The sequence below is a fragment of the Pinus tabuliformis genome, chromosome X (genome assembly GCF_031772625.1).
Source record: "Pinus tabuliformis cultivar Carrire ecotype Pingquan chromosome X, CPIR1, whole genome shotgun sequence".
Taxonomy (NCBI): domain Eukaryota; kingdom Viridiplantae; phylum Streptophyta; class Pinopsida; order Pinales; family Pinaceae; genus Pinus; species Pinus tabuliformis.
This window is the reverse complement of record NC_142308.1, coordinates 1,451,437,031-1,451,456,087: the sequence shown is the minus strand read 5'-3', so window position 1 is coordinate 1,451,456,087 and position 19,057 is coordinate 1,451,437,031.

Below are 19,057 nucleotides of genomic sequence, written 5' to 3'. Positions count from 1 at the left end.
CCATAATGTGTCAAGGATTGCCTCAATATGAAAATCAACCATGGTCAATCATGGTCAGCCATTTTTATTTTAGGGTTTATAATATTTATCTTAGGGTTTATATACCTTGGGTTTATAATATTAAATTCTTGGGGATAATATTATTCTGTTGGGTTTATAATCCCTTGAGGTTTTAGCATTAATCCTTTGGGTTTATAATATCAATTGCTTGGGTTTATTAATTTAAGGGTTCTTATTCTTAGGGTTTAATATTATTCCTTTGTTGTTTTTTAATCAAGACTATCAACAATCCCTTCATTTTTTTATTAGTACAATATTTTCTTAATGCATAATTTATATATTAATATTATTGATATCATTGATTAAAAAAAACCGAGGGAATAATAATAAACTCTATGAATATGAACACTTAGATTAATAAACCCAAGGGTTTGACATTATAAATCCAAGGTATTAATACTAAAACCTCAAGGGAGTGTAAACCCCAAGGGAGTATAAATCCCTTGGGTTTAATATTAATTAATATATAATAATGTAACAATATTTAAATTATTATTTAGTAATACAATATTTTCTTAATATATAATATTTAATATTAGGTTTTATAATATAGGTTTTATAATTATGACTTATAATATTGAGTTTGATATTATGGTTTCTAATATTAAGTTTAAAATATAGCATATATTAAGTTGGGGTCTATGGTGTATATCAACCACATTTATTAAGTTGGACTTGTCAATTTATTAAGTTGGGCTCGTCAGTTTTCTTTTCCTTATCATTGCATATTCATTTTTTTCTTATTTATTGTTGTAAGATATATCTATATTCAATAATCAATATAAAAATATGTTTTAATTAATTCTAAATTTATTAAGAAATAGATATATAAATATTGATTTAATGACGCTTTAAAAAATATTCTGATTTGAAAAACTTCAGTTTTGTTTATTGTAATTTGCATGACGCTTCAAAAAATATTCTGATTTGAAAAACTTTAGTTCTTTTTATTGTAATTTGCAATGCAAAGAATGTTTCAATGGAGAGAAAATCTCGAGTGACCATGAATTTATGGTGCTTGTTAAAGTAGCATACATGTTGTAAAGTGGTTGTTTTTGAGATAGTTTTTATTGGCACGAGTGACTTCCACCATAACATAAACTATTTATTTTACGTCTCATAACATTTTTATAAATAAAAAGTTAATAATGAAATACACATTAAATATAATTTATAACATGTTATTTTTATATATAAAGAATTAAATAGTGAAATATGTTATCTATATTTAGAGTGGAATATATACAATTATTATATATATACGTCGAAAGGCATTCTCTATGCAGGCTTTGGCTATGTACTGTTCACTGCAGCTAGTCAAAGTACTTGTTTTCTTCTTCCTTCCTCATGTAAGTGGAAAGAGTTTTGTGCAGGTTGTCTTGAACATACCTGTCGAGTTTTGTGCTTGTCGTCTTGAACATAACTGTCTCTTTTAGATTTTAATACTCACTATGCAATTCATTGAGCCATCAAGAAATATTGTCGAATGTCTTGCGCCGACTAATGTCATACATGACCAACGCTCCTACAGCTCCTCTGTAATGGCTATGTAGACATTGTTCACTATAGCCAATTAGAGTTCATCATTTTCATCCTCCTTTGAGTAAGAAACTTACGCGTGGAAAGAGTTTTTTGTTGGTTCTCTTAAACATAACAGTCGAGTTTTATGCTTATCGTTTTGAACAGAAATGTCTCTTTTAGATGTTAATACTTACTATGCAAATCATCAAGCCATCAAGAAATATTGTCGAATGTCTCACGTCAACTGATGACATAGATGACCAACGCTCCCATGACTCCTGTATAATATGTCGAGGTCATGACTCTGAAGCACTCTTGGTCAGTTGTGTCCCAGATCTATGCATTGATCTCTTTTCCATCTATTTCCATTGCCTGTGTTTGGAATTCCGCTTTGATCATGGATTTGGAATTGGGATAGAAATCGTTCCGTGCATATCTTGCAAGTAGATTAGATTTTCCCACAACAGAGCCGCCTATTAAAATGATTTTGAAGAGATAATCTTTGGGTTTTTCTTCACCCACATATGACATCATCTTAAAAACTAAAATGTATCTTCAATAGCCATAATTGACCGCTTCAGGCCTCGACGGAGGCAAGAATACTACGAAAGAAATCAAGCTTTTGAAATGTAGTTGATAATGTATTTATGTTTAAGATTTGAAAAGCACACTTAGCGCTATCTGCAACAACAGATGAGAAAGCACAAACAAAGGCTTGATACAAAGAAAACCAAGGAACAAGTAGAAGCTAAAAATATTGTCCTCAATTTTCGAAACTTAACTTTATCAGCAAGGAATCCACAATAGAGTAGAGAAGTGGATTTGAGAAAATTATCAAAATAGAGTCAAATTTCTATCCAGAGCCAATGATAATGTGATTAATACATTTCCTAATAGTTGTGGAATAACAACTCTACTACGAAAATAAAAATCTCGATAAATTTCCAGAGAAGTTGATTTTCCACATGTCCTAGGTCCCCGAAATAAAACGTTTGCCTTCGGAATAACAAGTTTGCTACAAAAAGATAGGATCGTGACAAAATTGAGAGAGAAGCTGGTTTTCTGTTAAAAATAAGGTTTCTGCCAAGGATTTCGTGCTTCACATAGTAAATATCTATACTAATGACATACTATTAAATAACATATCATGATAAAATTGAATTTGAAATGTTGGAAGTAATGCTTCCATGTCATGTGTAGTTGTCATTGTGAGTCCCTAGGCATCATTCCAAAAGATGTTGATTCCTATGTGATGAGTTGGACTCATAATCTATAAGTGTCAAAGTTAGTGTGTTATGTCCTATATATATGTAATTGTTGTGATAGATAAGATATACTGCGATTTGTGTTGTGTTGTACAATGTCTCTCCTCTCTTCAGATTCCTAACATAGTATCAGAGATCATCTGAGCCAAAATCTCTCATGAGAGGGCTCAGGAAAATGGAAAGATGTAAGGATTGATCCATAGGATTAGTTTGTAGATAGTAAGAGTAGATTACTACATCCTATTTCTTGTGTGAGTAAATTTTTGTTCTTATGTGTTGATTTGTTTCCAATCATAACTGGTTTGAATTTTCTTTGGAGCTATCGGATCTTGTATTTTGAGGCAAATAAAGGGGGAAGTTCTTGCTTTGACCTGCATCCAAATGATCCTCGTGGAGAGGTTTGTGTAAAGGGAAAACATTATTTGTTGGTTATTACAAGCAAGGAAGGCGTCTAAAAGAAAGAGATGGAAATATGCAACCATTTCCAGTGAAATGTAATTCCCTACACGGCTGCAAACACATCAAGATCTGACAGAATTGTGATGAAGGGATTTGTCGTTTCGCTGCTTCTGCTGGAATGTGCTTGCATTCAAACGAAGATCTAATTCACGGGAGGATCTGGTCATTCGATGTCAGACCATGATCTCAAGTCAGATGTGTAAGTTGTTGAAGATGAGATCTGATTCCTGTGAGCATCACAATACCTCATCACCTGTTTCGTTATAATGGAAGAATACCACCTATGGCGCTGCTACTGGTCTCACTGTTCTGCATGGTGGATTCTGTGCAAACTACAGTCAATGCCCTACCTTTGATAAGATTGTTCTGGTTAGTTATTGTTAATTTAGGTGTATACATGGAGATATATGTGGTTACAACAGATCAGATTCAATATGCAATTACAACATATCAGGTTGAAATGGATCTTAGTTGGGTAGTAGCAGACCATTTCTCATAGAGTACCTAATGAGGATTGCTTGCTATGCTTATTTAGTCCATAGATGTGTGAAACAAGTGCCCAAACAGCCGTGGATATGTGCTTTGTGGGTCCCCTTTGAGCAGTCAAAGCTTCAAACAACAAGCTGTGACGGTGTGCTCAAATGTACGTGTTGGAAGAGTCTCCTGCAACACTTGTTGAATACACTCTAAAGTTGGTATATCAATCAAGATGGTTAAGATATCTTCCTCGTTGATGGATTCAATGTCAGTAGACATAGTGGCAGCGTAATATTGTTTGTTGGTGATGTGTAGAAGATTGGTGTTTGTTGGTTTTATTTTTTATTGTAATTATATCAAAGAGAATTTAATGAGAAGAAAAACATCTACGAGTTAATGGTTCTTAATGTTCTTCGGTGTCAAAAGAATATATTATTGACTTGGTTATGTTCAGTCTGTTATATGTTAATTTGTTTTTTTGTTTTCGGTGCTTCAAAAACATTAGTTACAAGTTTGTTTTCATATGTATGTGTATATATAAAAAATGGTTAGTTGTATAATTAACTACTAGATACACTCAGAAAATTCACCTATACAACTATCAAAAGTGTAGATTGCCGCATTTTTTTATAGATGGGAGTTGGTCTATAGGGTGGTTCAGTTTCGAGATTGTTTTTCGGGAGGTCAATAAGTGTCAATTGTACAAAGTTCGTAAACGATGGTCAGAGGCAGTTATGTTTTGAATGGATTTCTAGTGGCAACTTGAAGATGTGGTGATGAAGAAAGAGCGATGTTTATGAGATTCCAAAGTTGATGTGAGTAATGATGAAGAGGAGAGACGGATAACATATTGTTGTCGTAATATGTGTTTTGATTGTTTTCCATGTAAGCATTAGGGAGGGTGTTGGAAGTAATGTTTCTGTGTCATGTGTAGTTGTCATTGTGAGTCCCTAGGCATCAGTGTAGAAGATGTTGATTCCTATGTGATGAGTTGGAGTCATGATCTATATGTGTTGAGGTCAGTGTGTTATGTCCTATATATATGTAATTGTTGTGATGAATAAGATATAGTGTGATTTGTGTTGTGTTGCAAAATCTATCTCTGCTCTCTTCAGATTTCTATCATGAAAAAAAACACAGAAACAGAAACTTTGTGACAAAAAGAAAATAGATGCCAAAAATTAGGCAAAATCTATGAATTAAAACCCTAAATAGCAAAAATAGACACAAATATAGCACACTTACACAAAATGCTGAAATGCTGAATTGTTTTACAATTTTTTTTGTGAAAAACATTTCAAAATTTTACCATCTTAGAGAGAAGTTTCTTGGAATATATATATATATATATATATATATATATATATATATATATATATATATATATCACTTTCAACACTGCATTTCTCAAATTCCTTATCACTTTCTTCCACAAAAAAATGAGCCTATTGCAGAATTATAAAAAACATGTCAAATTATTTGAAGTTCTTCTTTATTTGATTTTTTGCTTGAGATATCAAAGAATGGTCATCATTCTACAGTTCTGAAGAGAATAAATGATTCACGTTATTTCTAATAGCATATCGAATAAGTAAATTATGGAAATTTAATTAGTATCTAGTAAAAAAATATTAAATACAGTAAATTAGTATCCCAATAAGAAGTAAATTTGATGCACGGTTGGAAGGAGATCAACTTCTAACGAACCAAGGCGAGAATAGACTTGGCACTGTATAAATCTTCTGCCAGCAGTTGTTTCCATTTTCTACTGTGCGAAAAACATAAAATATAGAAAGGATTGTAGATTACAAGTTTAAGATTTTATTTTCTCTTACAAAAAACGGTATTTAAATGTTCTCAGGTTCCACCAACAAGAATTTTCTATGGAGTAAAAGCACCCGACAAAGCTCAAACCCTTTCCCTTCATTGCTTACTGAGAATTCACTGGAAATAGTAGCCCTTTCAATGAAACGAACTAGGGACAGAGGAGGTGCCTTCATTGCTTCCCGAGAATTCACTGACAGAAGCAGCTCTTTCAATGAACCGAACTAGGGACAAAGGAGGTGATTCTAAGTGTAGTGCTTCAATTCCTCCTTTCTCTGTTACTTTGGGCCTCTGAAATATTCAGTATGAAATCTACAAATATTTATGAAAGATCGACAGGTTAATGCACTTGTTTGACGGTATTGACGCGTGTTAATCAGGTCCATGCATCCCATGACATTTTCCATTGCGAAGTCATGAGATAAGCACGCTTGGCATGTCTTTGACATTAAATGGATAATGACAACAACAAGGGTGTCACTTGAGTTGTTGACTAACAGCAATTGGCTTTTGCACCATATAGGTTTTTCACTAGAATTTGAAGTCATTGATGTGGAACAAGGGAGAGTTATGGAGGCCAGAATTTGAAATCACTGGATTCTAGAGAGTAAATGGAATTTTTAAAGTTCCAAATCAAAATGCGTTATAAATTAGGAGCAACTGGGGCCTATAGCCCACTATAAAGGGTAAGTTATACCCAAAACACTGCATTGTATTCAAGCTGGAAGAATGTAAGTGCACCTATGTATAAGGCATGACATTAATTATCAAAATAATATGACACATATACATTAATTTGAACAAAGTTTTCAATAAATTCAAGTCTAAGAGTGTAACTTGGCTAAACACTTTAGCGTAAAATAATGAAGAAAGAGAGTGAAATAAACTTTTTTACAATGATTATTGCTCTATAAACATCCGCAATTATCAAGTGGTAAATACTCCATTAATTAGTATTTATCATGAAATCTGTAAAACATTAAATTAAAAAAGGGTGAGAAATAAATGCCAAATTCAAGTGGAGAGCTTCTTTTTAGGAAAAACCAACATTATTTTAAAGCAATTTCAAAGTTCGCAACGTAGTATCCAAAACCGTTTTCAAATGCTCTAAAAGGTTTTTTTGTTGAAATATTAATTTCCCCTGCGGCGTACTGTTTCTAGAAAACCAGTACGCTTCCCAGTACCAATTAAAACAGCAGACACATGGACAACAGTTTTGCCAAAGCAATTTTCCTTGGTCGTGCGATATGGATGGGCAGCTATCTGATTGAATGTATAGGCCTGCAGCAAATTAATTTGACATAAAATAAAAGCTTTTTTGTTTGACCACTAGTTTCAATGAAGTAATTGATATATTTATTCTGGCTGGCAGAATTGGTAAAATAGTAAACAACAGGTTTTATTGCAGACATGGGGAATGTACCGCAACATCCAGAAATCTCAGGAATTAGATTTATTTATTTGCTGCTCCATACCTTTTTTTAATTTCCAGTATTGTCATAATAACTTTTCTGGTGTGTTGTTTTAATGTAATGAGTAGCAGCATAAAAAAGGAGTGGCAGCAGTGTTAATCTCTCAGCAATATAGCGCAGCAGCGCTTGAATGTGATTGTGTGCTTGAGATAAGAGCAGAAACAGCAACGAAGGCACATCAGTGCAGAAGAGTAGACACAGCAGAGTAGACGCAGCAACGCTTGAATGTGATTGTGCGCTTGAGAGAAGAGCAGAAGCAGCAACGAAGGCACATCAGTGCAGAAGAGTAGACACAGCAGAGTAGACGCAGCAGCGTGAAGAACAATGTAAAGAGATGGCACAACAGTGCAGAGGAGAAGACACAGCAGTGTAGAAGAGATTGAGGAGAAGACGCAACAGCGTAGCAGAGAGCAGAAAGGAAAAAATGCACAGCAGTGCAGATATTTGAATGTAATTTGTTTTATGATTGTTTGCTGTGAGAAAGGGTAGAAACGCAGCAACAAGTTTTGTTGTTTGCATCTGAAATGCAAATGAGGCACAACAACAGTGCAATTGTAATCAATGAAGGGGAGCACGCAGTGCGTATTTTTGTTGTTGAATGTGAAAGGAATGTGTAACAGCGCGAGAGTAATTTAAGAAGATGTTTTATGCACAGCAGTGCAGTGATAGAGAGAGTGCTGAAACAATAGTGTTGAAACAGAGGCTGAAACAGTAGTGCTGAAACAGAGTGCTGAAACAACAATGCTGAAACAGAGTGCTGAAACACAGTGCTGAGACAGAGTGCTGAAATAGAGTTGCTGAGATAGAGTCGCTGAGACAACACTGTCGAGACAAAGGTTTTGTAATGGAATATGCAGCAGCATAAATGCATTGAAAGTTTTTACACACAGCAGTGTAAAATATCAGGTAGACACAGTAGCGTCAATTTGGACAGATTGAAGTGCCTCTGAAGCAGGCATGTTGGAATTCCTCTGTTAAGAGGTAGATGTTATTTGCGTGGAACTGAAGCATTCTTTGGTGAATCCCTCTGTTAAGAGGAAGATGCTTTTTAGCATAGGCAGTTGGTGAATCCCTCTGTTAAAGAGGAAGATGCTCTTAAGCATAGATTGGTGAATCCCTCTGTTAAAGAGGAAGATGCTCTTTAGCATAGATTGGTGAATCCCTCTGTTAAGAGGAAGATGTTTTGTAACAACAGTTGTGAAATTCCTCTCTGTGAGGAAGACAAATTTGTATTAGTTGGTTTACTGTTTATAAATAGAAGTTTTTTTGTGTTGCTGAAACACCAGTTTCAGCGTTGATGCAACACCAAACTGCGTTGCTGAAACACCGTTTCCAGCAAACGATTTTCAGTTTTCTGTGTTAAAACAGTGTTAAAACAAAGCATTTTTTTCAGTCTGTTATGGAATTATCATAATTTCCCAACATGGTATTGGAGTATTGTTCTGCTCTGTTGAATTTTGTTTGAAATTAGCAGAAAGTTCCAACATTTCTATGTAAGCATGTCAACCTAGCTCATTTTGGACGAAATCCTTTTCGTTATCCACAAGGTTATTTTCATTTTGACAACCATTGTGATTCTCCAATATTCATTGTTCGATATTTTGTTGAATAAATGATCTGAAATAAGTAGAATCTTTTGTTCGCTTTGAAATGAATTTCCATGGGCGTGTAAGAGCTCTGCTAACTTATCCTTCAAAATGAATTTTAAACCCAATCAATCTCACCAGATAAACACCATTAGATCTGGGAAGGTTACGATAACTGTGTTAAAGTAATGATTATTTCTCTCTTCAAAAGGAAACATGCGTTGTTAAAATGCATCTGACTGCACCATCGAATGCAAAAACTTTAAACGAGATGGCTCATGTTTTATCCTCGATGAAATGACATCATAATCAAGAAATAAAATTAGTGTTTTGTGTAGATTTTCATCAATATTTAAATAAAATAAGTTTTATATAAATATATGTAAATGTGAATGGATATCGGGGAAATAATATAACAATATTTTTGTGATAGTAAATTATAAACAAATTATTATAAATGCTAAGCATTTTCTCAATCCAAAATTTTTAAGATAAGATCATATTATATAAAGATATTTTTATGGAAGGATCAATTTATGTTCATTTATCTTCTTGAGGGGTAACTTCCCAATAATCTAAACTCTAATACATAATGCTTCATATGGAAGACACAATCCTTCTTTATAGCCAGTAAGAAAATCCTAATTATAACCCAACATTAACTCTAATACATGATGTTTCATATGGAAGACACAATCCTTCTTTATATTTAGTAAGAAAATTCTGACTATAACTCAACATTAGCCACTCAGTGAGTTTTCTTTAATGAAGCTGCATGTTCTTATGCTTCTTACGGTATTCATATTCCTGTCCATGAATTTGTACTCTTAGAACCTTATTGCTAGTCATTTTAATGGAAATGCATGGAACTTTCTGGGACGAGGCAAAATGCATCAATATTTTCCATCTCTAACTTGCTGGTATGTTGTACTCTTACAGTTTTATTTCCATCCATTTTGTTTAAAATGCATGAAACTTGAAAGGTTTTATTTCCATCCATTTTAATTAAAATGCATGAAACTTGAAAGGTATGAAACCTTCTGTGAAGAGACAAAATCCATCAATATTTTCCATTTAAACCCAAAGCCCACTATACAGTCAACAATGTAGCTTCAAAGGCTAAAAAGCAGTAATATATATGATCAACACTAGCAAAGTGAGGTTGAACCAGAATAGGTTACCAAGACTAAAAGAATGGGGTTCAATAAATCTCAAATCTTTTAAAGAATGCCTTCGAGTTTTGTTTCAGAAGCTTCTTGCGAGGAAGGGAGATCGAAAAAATAAAGAGTTGCACATCAGAATGGGGATTTTAAGAACTTCATAAAGTATTGTCAAGTGATCCCAGAAATTTGAATCATGACTCTAAATGTCCGATCATGATATGGATTTCGCCAAAATTAATACTTCAATTTTTCACCTTGTTTTCAATTTTGGGTTTCTTCAACTTTCGGTTTTGCTGGGCACCTCTTTGTTCAATTACTAGTATAATTTTTAATATTGATATATTTGTATTCCAGCGCGGGTGATCTTGACGATGGTTATCATGACACCTGCCGGAAGGGAATGGCATTTGGCTTTCCAGCTTCCCTCACAATGTCGTCCGGACATGGCATTAAAGTTCCAAGTCATACAAACCGCAAGGAGGATCATCGGGCTTGGCCTCACCTAGTCTAATGGTCTCTTTCCATTTTGTGTCTAAGAATTTTTTTTTGGGTGTATATGCATACTATGCATAGGAAATTAGTTAACGAAGGTCTGCGTGCCTGTTCCTGTTACTTGGATGCTAGGCTATGATTAGGAAAAATATTAGCAATCTCAAGATAAGAAATTTGTGTTACTAATATTACGTATAGGTAATTAGTTAACGAAGGCTTGTTTGCTGGTTACTTAGACTATAAATTTGTGGTCCAGCGCAAAGCGATATTCGATATAATATTTTCTTAATATAATAAACAACCAAACCTACACTCAAAAAAATATTGGTATATTATAATATTTTTGAATAATAAGCTTTTTATTATATTTTCAATTATAAATTTATTACCTTATTCCTTGATGGCCAAAAGCTTAGCCATACATCAATTAAATTCCCAAATTACTTAAACTTTCACTCAGAAATGTAGGTAATTACCAAATTACTTACACTTTCACTTAGAAATGTAGGTTTGTGGCATAATAATGAATACATGGTTTTAAATATTAAATATTTTGAAATTTATCAAATATATTATAATATTACTATTTTACATTAATATTCATACTAAATTAATAAATATTATCTATAAATAATTTTTATATTAAAATATAACATTAAAAAATATTATTTATATTAAATTATAATATTAAAAATGATATTAATATTGTAAAGGTGCGAGGAGAACAATTAAGGAAGTTGTTGATGAATCTTTTAAAATGGACAAAATAAAAATATACAAAACACTAACTAAAAGAAAAAAGACAAGAGAATCTCTTACACCTCTCTAAGGTAGCTCCTAAGAAATTTTGGAGGCAGATTGTGACTAAGATAACTAAAGATAATAATAAAATTGGTTTACACGATTGGAATTACTATCTTAAAAAGATCTATGAATCCCCAAATGTCATGGATAACTTTGAAACCCTGCCCACAACAAAAAAAAAATTCTCTCTAGAAGACATTGATTTTGGGGTTAAACGCCTAGCTAATGGGAAAGCTAAGGACATTGAAGGTTACTAGGCGGAAATCTTAAAAATTGGAGGCCATGTCCTCATCCCCCACATCCATAAGCTTTTAAATCAAGTAGTCAAGCAAGGGTTCCCTAAGCTATGGACTGAGAGTCTCATTATCCCTATTTTTTAAAATGGGGATACAAATAACCCCTCTCATTATTGGACAATTATGATCAACCCTCTCTTAGCTAAGTTATATGGTAGTATTTTGGAAAAGAAGTATAGCATATGGCTTGAAAGTGAAGGTGAGCGGGCTAAAGGCCAAGCAGGTTTTAGAAGGCATCACTCAACAACAGACCACCTCATTACGCTTATGATCATTATGGAGGAATGTCGTAATGATAAGTCCAATCTCTTTTGTTGCTTTGTGGACTTTAGAAAGGCTTTCGATACAGTTCCTACAAACAACCTTTGGAATAGATTAGAAGAGATAAAGGTTCCTTTTAGGCTGAGAGATGCCACTATTAGGTTATACGAGAATGTAATTGCCAAGCTAAAGAGCAATGAGGGGTTGTCAAAAGATATTAAGTGTAATATCGGAGTTAAACAAGGTCGCCCCCTCTCCCCTACCCTATTTGACATTTGCATTGACAAGCTCGAAGGTTATTTAGAGGAAGCCGGATGTGCTGGCATGATCTTAGCTGGGATAGTCATCATCCTTCTTCTCTATGCTGATGATATTATTCTCCTCGCAAGGTGTCCATCTGATCTTGATAAGCAACTTAGGCTTCTTAAGTATTTCTGCTCTACCATGGATATGACTGTTGACACTGACAAAAAAAAAGTTATGGTTATCAAATCCAAGAAGGACACCTATGCTAATTTTATGTATGACAATAATAACTTGGAGGAGGTGTATTCTTACAAGTACCTTGGAATTGATATTCATCACAAGCTCAACTGGAACTATAGCATTGAGAAAAAGATTAATGGTGGGTGGAAAGCTTACCTTGGTCTTGAAAATAATTGTAAAATGGAAAACCTCGTAATGTGGGATAAAAATAAGTTCCTCTTTGAAACTTTAGTCACTCCTGTTATCTTATATGGATGTGAGGTTTGGGGTTGCAACATCTCTAGAGAATTATGGAGAAAGATTGAGCAAATCCAAAAGCGCTTTATAACGTATAACATGAAAATTAAAAGAAATACACCCTACCCTATTATCCTTATAGAAGTAGGTCTTTCCCTTATCGAGAGCCTAACTATGACTAGGCTTCTATTCTACAAGCAAAAACTCAATAACATAGGAGATCATAGACTTCCTAAGCTAGCTTTAAATTCCAGCCAAAACCACCTAAGGCTCAAACGGGGGTGGTATAGAGACACAAGGGCTTGGTTAAACCATTGGGAGATCAATGAGAATGATGCATTGCAAAACATTAATAACATTAAAAATATTGTTACTTCTAAGTTCAAAGAAAAAAATGTGGTGTGAGAAAGATTTAGCAGCTAAAAGAAAATTAAGTTATTATAAGAAGGTCATCAACCCCACCCTACAAGATCAAAAGTATCTCTCTATTTTAGCTAGCTCAAAGAAGAAAATTAATATAGCGAAGATTAGAAAGAACTCTTATGAGCTTCATAGTGAAACAGGTTGTTGGGCAGTTAATAAAACACCATGGATGGAAAGGATTTGCCATCTCTGTGAGAATATGAACATTGAGGATGAAAACCACTTCCTCTTAGAGTGCCCTGCGTACATCCACATTAGATCTCAGTTTCATAATCTTTGTCACAATACTGACCTTCCTAGCCTTTTACGATGTCAAAATTATAGTGAGCTTGCGAGACTTCTCCCCAAGCTTTTTGAGCATAGGAATAAAATTTTAAAACAAACTAAATAATTTGTTTTTTTAGGTTCGATAGACTAAAGTTGAGTCTCAGTGAACGTTAACCATCATCATCATCATCATCATAAATTAAAATTCTAATAACATTAATAGTATTTTTAACATTTTTACTTCAATTATTTTATAATATAATACTATTATTAGCATTATGTTTAAATCCAGAGTTTGTTGTTTTTCTGGCTCCCGATGATCAGTAAAGCATCAAATCTAAAAGTTGAAAGTTTCAAATATTCCCCAAAAAACTCTCACAATCATTAACACTGTTACCATAAAAATTATTAACACAAATACTCAATAATAACATTTATATTTTAAATATTTTTAACGTTAATGTCATTGATAATATTAAAAACAATATCAAAACCAATATTATTATTAAAAATAATGATATTAATAATAACATTAATAACATTAATATTATTATTAAAATAATATTATTAATTATTAATAATGCCATATTAATATTATTAATAATTCTTAATGTCGTAATACCTATTTAGCTGCCATATTTATTTTGACATTTATGATTTTATGGAAAAAATATTATTGATTTAATATGTTTAACGTGACAGAAATAGTTCATATCAAGAAACGGTTGCAACTACCATTTCAGGTATTGATATCATTCTTTCATCACTATGGATCCATGCTTAGAGTAAAGGGAGGATAGGATCATTCATTTTATTTTTAAGAGAATGTAAGTGCGAATACAGTCATATCCTTAAGAGGACATCTTGTCCTCGGAGTGCGCTAAGATTTAACTTTTTTTCTGAACGAGTTGAGAATTGTGGATCTAAAAAGTGATAAACACTTGATCACTAACCTCCGAGCATAGCTTCCAGGATTGGATTTCAACATCACAATAGATTTAGCCTCTTTTTTCTGAACGAGTTGAGAATTGTGGATCTAAAAAGTGATAAACACTTGATCACCAACCTCCGAGCATAGCTTCTAGGATTGGATCTCAACATCACCCTAGAATTATTTTATTATTACTCAAATTTTGTATGTTAAAATGTATGGTTGTTATTAGTACATTTTTAAATGCACATCTATTTTATATTGGGAAGTACAAATCATTTCCTCATACTTTTTAATAAGTTAGATTGTATTACCTCCTATTAACTAGAACATCATTACATAGTTTTTCTATTTGGTGACAGGTAACATTACAACAAATGTTATCAACCTATTTAATGAGAAACTAGGTATTTTTTACCTTTTGTCGATAGAATAACAAGATCCAAAATGAAAGGATTTTAAATTCAATTACATTGCCAAAGAAACTAATTATCATAACAAAAAGAAGCTATTAGAAACCATTAATCGACATTAATCTGAAGAGTTTACTCGTGCAAGATCCCAAGCACTAGATCCTAGAAGGGAAAAGGACATTGCAATGTACAAGAGGTGACACTCAATATGAGTGAGATGGGTATCCATCCTCTCCATACATAAACACATATTTCTCACATTTCACTTAGCAAGTTGTGTGAAGATGTTGTATTCATCTATCAACCTTTCCATCAGAATTCTATCCATCAAGGTTTTGAGTTTCCTGTACAAGAAAATGCCTAAACGTATTACTTCCTATGGCCCCTGGAGTAGTCAAGATTAGTGATTAAGTTCCCAAATTCCTCGAACAACTTAGTGTATGACAATGCATGTTTCTCTTTGGAAGCCATTTGTTTTAAGTGTTGCATCTCATTTATCTTATTTTCAGGGACTCATGAGTAAAAGGAGTCTACCACCACCTAGGCATGTTAATAATCTTGGTTTGACCTTGGGGGCCTCAACCACCCCTGTTGCCTCCACACCTCCTCATATGCTATCTCTACATAATGTCTAGTCAATCTGGGTGTACCATAATTGAGAAGTAAATACTATTGTAAGTTGAAGACAAACAACTAAATACTTTAAGATTACTCAGCTCAAAATTTGTGTTAGTGGCTATCTAATAAGAGCTACAATGAAACACGACATGCTTCAAGATACCATAGGAAAATCTTGAGGTACGTCTCTAAGTTTTCATCTATTCCATCTTGCCAATGACTTGTAGATAACAAAAAATGTTGAAGACCCATGATAACGAGACTAGGATGGAAACCTTTAAATTCCCCACAATATGGTACCTCAATTCTACCAAGAAACATACTAGACTTTTCCACAATAACCTTGCTCCAAGACACCCTCTCCCCCTAGCTCATTGTGTCTAGATTCTGGGGTAAAACCACTGGTCTCACAATAGAGGCAAGGGCCCAGGGTAATCACATGAAGAATACCCCCAAAAACCTTCCCGAAAAATCTCGGTAGCTAAGTGTATTACCTCCACGAAGTTTCCATATCCAAACCGAAAAGATGCACATGCATGCATGTGAGTCTCCACGCCACCCTCAGAATTTAATGCAACACATTATGGCAACCTCTAGGGTGGTGAACGTAAATTCCCAAGCCTCCATAAAGATGATTTTGCACCCGCATCGGGGACATTCTCTGATACATTGAATTAGAAACCATTTATGAATGTGATAGGAGATCCAACCTTTCGTTTATAACCTATGTTGAATTATTTATTGTCATTAATATGTTATAAATGTCATTCATCAACTCTATATTATGAATTGTGGAAATTATATATATCCTTCACAATGGAAGATGAAAATATAAGATATTTTAATTTTTTATTAATTTGTATTTGTCTATATAATATTGATATAAAACTAAATTATTTCATATGGAGAATGACATATTTCACTTATGTTTGACATTAAAATATTTATTATTATTATTATTATTTTATATATATCTATATATATATATATATATATATATATATATATATATATATATATATAGATATATAGATATATATATAATGTTAATTGAATACAAAAATAAATTATAGATCTCTTTCATACTTCAGGGTAATATCAATACTATGTCAATTCCATATTGAACAATAAAAAAATTATATATCTTTTATATTAAAAATAAGAAAACCAGCATAGGCTAAAATATAATTTTTTATTTTTTATTTTTATCTTAAATTATTATTTTTATTCTAATTTTTTTATAAAAATAAAATAATAAAAAAATTAAAATATTTTATTATTATTATTATTATTAATTTTTAATATAAATATTATTTCCTAGTTTCTAAATATAAAATTAGTGGACAACATCTCCCCAGCTATAAACCATCTCTTGATACACTTAACGTTATTAAGATGATTATTATTTTATTAAAATAAAAAATTGTATCCTTACCATTATTATTAACCATATTAAATTATTATATTGAATTTTTTATTAATATTATAATTTAATAATAATCCTAAAACAATATTTTAATATTACTATTAACAACAATAATAATGTAAAAACTTAACATTAAAAGCAACATTTAATACAATGCAACATATGTAATATTTATAGGGCCATCTATTCGTTATCATGGTCTAAACATACTTTTCATCATGAAAAATTAAACTAGAGGGGCAGAGCAACAGTGCTGACAAGAACAAAAGTACTTTTCGTAAGTTCACTTGATGCGAATAAAATGTTGTAGGGTTAAGTTTTCACTCCACTTTTTGTTAGTTGTGATATTTGATATCGAGAAATGACATAGTAAATTTTATAATTAAATTAATAGGTTTGAGAATATAGTTATAGATTTAGAGATGTAAAAAGTTCCCTGAATGCAATTTTTTTATTATAAAATCAGCTTTTTAATTAAAATAAAAATTAGTATGATTTTTTAAATTAAATAATTAAGAAATATAAATTAATAATTAATTTATGATAAATAATAAAATAATTATAAATTAAAATATTTATTTTATAATATATTCCATATTATTAATATTATTTAATTTAATTTAATGAGATGTATTATATTATTAAAATTAAAAAAAATAAAAATAAAAATTATAGATTAAGTGGGCTCTATGCCTATCAGAAATACCAAACCTCCCTTGAGTGACTGGTCAGTTCTGTGTACTTCGGTTTGGCTCCCTGTTTTTCTCTATTTCGCTTGCTGGAGTAGACACAATCAACCCTTATATATCTCAGGATTTATCGAAATCAACTTTTTAGAAATCTCAGGATTTATCCAAATCTAGTCAATGCAGTAAGGGACAATTCTAACTGTTATGTTAGGCTATTCATAGATAAATATTACTTATATCCAATTTTACCGCATAACTCTGCTCAGAGAAAAAACACAGGAGGCACTATGCGGAAAAAATCTTGGATCAGGCCACTATTTGTTTGAATGCGCTTTTTATTTCATGGTGTGGGTTTGATATTTAGTTGTGTCTAAATTGAGATTAAGAAGGATTGATGGTTCTTAAATAGGAAGCTTCAATGAACTAAATGTTAATTTTTGCGTGTTAGTAATTTTGGTTGTGAAAAGGGTTGGTGGTTCTTAAATTGAAAGGTTCGGTGTTTGAAACATCAATTCTTGTAAGGTCAAGTTGTTTGATCAACTTTTGAACACATTCAGTATCCAGACCTCCATCCTTATCAAACCTCCATCCTTATCAACTGACGGATAGTTGTTTCAATTCTTGTAATGTCAGGTTGTTTGATCAACTGATGGATGGCGAAAACAAAATATCCAAGAGATGGTGGTTGGTCCATAGGATGGTTCATTACTTATGGCTCTTCCACGTGTCAATATTGTTGATACTCCAAAATTCATCAACAATGGTGAGAGGCAGTTATGTTTTAAGTGGAAGTCAGGTAACAACTTGAACATGTGGTGGTGAAAGAGCTGATTTTGTGAGATTCCAGAGTGGATGTGAGTGTTGATGAAGACCAGTCAGACAAATTTATTTATTGTTGTAATATATTTTCCATGTAAGAATTAAGAGAGAATGTTGTAATACTATTATTATATATATTTTAAAAATAAACTTATAATAATATTAATTATGGAGATTCTGAATTTACAAATAAGATCGGTAAATTATGCGAGATTAATATAATAAATAATTAATATTAAATATAAAAAATAACAATTTATTTTATATGATATTTTTTTACACTAAAATTTTATAATTAATAAATTTAATTAATACTATAAAAAATCCATAACTATTTTTAATTTATAACTCAACCTTATTATAAAAATTAGAATGTAAATCTTACCATCTACCTAGCAATTTTTAATAATTATATTAAATTTCTAAAACATAGTTATCATATTAATTAAATTTAATTTATAACTCAACCTTATTATAAAAATTAGAATGTAAATCTTACCATCTACCTAGCAATTTTTAATAATTATATTAAATTTCTAAAACATAGTTATCATATTAATTAAACCTACTCAATAGTATGTGTAATGTGTGGTTTAATGATCTTTGTCCACTCATCTTCACTCCAAATATTGTTATTAGATTAAATTTCTAAAACATAGTTATCATATTAATTAAACCTACTCAATAGTATGTGTAATGTGTGGTTTAATGATCTTTGTCCACTCATCTTCACTCCAAATATTGTTATGTATTCTAAATGCAAATTGCATTGAAAGACATTAATCTTTTCAAAGGGTAAACCATTTTTAAAGTGTAATTAGAAAAATATATGTAATTTTATAAAATTGAGTCTAAGTTTACAAATAAAATATATTTATATCAACTTTCAAATTCATATAATTTATTTATAAACCGTGACCAGGGAAGGAAAAGGATGAGCCCACTCTGCAGGATGTATTACAGTTCCCGGTAACCGGGGGTAGTTGGATCTTAATTCTAGGGAAGAATAACAGAGGAAGAAAATGGATGACACAAGTTTTGCAGGATATATTAGAGGTGGTCTCCGTG